The sequence below is a fragment of the Echinops telfairi genome, unplaced genomic scaffold (genome assembly GCF_000313985.2).
Source record: "Echinops telfairi isolate 266 unplaced genomic scaffold, ASM31398v2 ScPeMD7_7458;HRSCAF=8496, whole genome shotgun sequence".
Taxonomy (NCBI): domain Eukaryota; kingdom Metazoa; phylum Chordata; class Mammalia; order Afrosoricida; family Tenrecidae; genus Echinops; species Echinops telfairi.
The window spans coordinates 3,302,442-3,304,342 of NW_022111358.1; the positions used below are offsets into that span (position 1 = coordinate 3,302,442).

At 39.6% G+C, this 1,901-nt stretch overlaps 1 protein-coding gene across 1 annotated transcript in view; it reads right to left on the bottom strand.

The window, feature by feature from the left end:
* Positions 1-1,901, bottom strand: part of CPD (carboxypeptidase D) — a gene marked incomplete at its 5' end in the record, with an annotated part of 67,683 nt that overhangs the window by 34,725 nt on the left and 31,057 nt on the right. The window lies entirely within an intron of this gene.

Consider the following 1,901-nt stretch of genomic DNA (forward strand, 5'->3'; position numbering starts at 1 on the left):
TGTGTGTGTATCTATACAAGATAGGAGACAGTGACAGGACAGACTGTTCCTGGGGGCATGGGAGGGGATGGAGGCAGGGTGAGGAGAGCAATGAGCCAATAAAGACTGGTACAGGGGAATAGTAAGGGTTCTAAAATGGATGGCGAAGAGGATGTAGCTTTTCTGATTGTGTCTGATTAATACAATTGTATCTGAAAAGAATTACTGAGAAGTGAATAATGGGTAAACATGACAGTGGGGCAGGAGGAAAGAAAAAAGAAAAAGAGGAAAGAAGAAGAAAAGAAATATATATATACAGGTATATACATGTAAGTATATACACATAATTATTTAAATACAGGTATATTTGTTTATACATGTTTATGAATGCAAATGCAACAAGGAAGTAGATGGACTTTGGGCTTCTACTTAAATCTTACCTCAGCATAAGAATGGTTTGTTACAGTAATGTGGCACTGTATGATACTCACCTTCCTGACATAATCACTGAAGACAAAATGGGTGCAGAAGGAAATGTGAAGAAAGCTGATGGTGCCTGGCTATTAAAAGATATAGTGTCTGGGGTCTTAAAGGCTTGAAGTCAAACAAGTGGCCATCTAGCAGGGAAGCAACAAAGCCTACAAGTGGCTAGCAGGGAAGCAACAAAGCCACATGGAAGAAGCACACCAGCCTGTGTGATCATGAGATGTCAATGAGGAAAGCTGTCAGAAGTTCAAAACCAAGCAACCAAATTGATGTGAAGGGGTGGGGATGTAGTGGAGATCCAAAGCCCACCTGCAAGTTAGTTGGATGGTCCCTCTCAGAAGGGCCATACAGAAGGGATGATAAATCCAGGGTGTGGTACAGCACAGATGAAACACATAACTATCCTCTAGTTCTTTCATATTTCTTCCCCTTACTATTATGGCTTTGATTTGTTTTCCCTCATTAATCATGCTAGAATTGCATATGTTCATTTGTATAATTAAGATTGTTCGATACACAGAAGTCAACATAGATAACCCTTCAGAAACAGTAACAGGAGTAATGGTTCCCTGAGGGAACGGGAAGCAAAGGGAGCAGCTGACAGCACTGATGACTGTGTAACCCCACTTGAGGGGAGCAAACAAAAGAACTGTATGTAAGTGGGTTTATTGGATGGTATAAGATGCAACATAAAAAAGTAAACGAATGAATGAATAAAAATAAGGGTTTCTGGTGGGGGAGGGAGGGGATCAAGGGAACTTGATATCAAGGAGTTCATGAAGAAAGAGAATGTTTAAAAAAAATGTTTTGAAACTGATTGGTAGCAACTGTACAATACTGCTTGATGTGATTGAACTATGGAATGTTATAAGATCTGTAAGAGCTCCCAATAAAATGATTTAAAAAAAAAGAATACACAGGAACTTAAAATTCTGAAGTGAATTTGTGCACATGTATTATCCAGGCCTACTATTCTTACTGTGAGTGGCCCTGGTGCTCCTGCAGGGTAAGTGGTGCACACATACACTCTGTTCTGCAATTTGCTCCCATAAAGATTCCCACCTCAGAAATCCTATATGGGGTCACTATGATACAGAATCAACTCTATGAGAGTGGGTTTAATATGCTAATGGTATTCTATCAATAAGGAGGCAATGCTAAAAAAAATTTTTTTTAAAGCTTTAACTAGGGTGTCAAGAACCAGGGGACAAATAAGACACCACAACCCTTTCAGAATGGATTAGTGAGAGAATAGTAAGGGGAATGTGCACCTAAGGTCAACCATGCTCACCCCTTCCATCCCTATATAAATCCACACATCCACTCCAAAGAAAGGCTATTACTGAATGATTAATGCCCCTTGATTTTTTTAATTAATATTTTGTTAGTGGATAAAGACGGGATGGGAGAGGGGAGGGGGCATCATTTCTCTATGA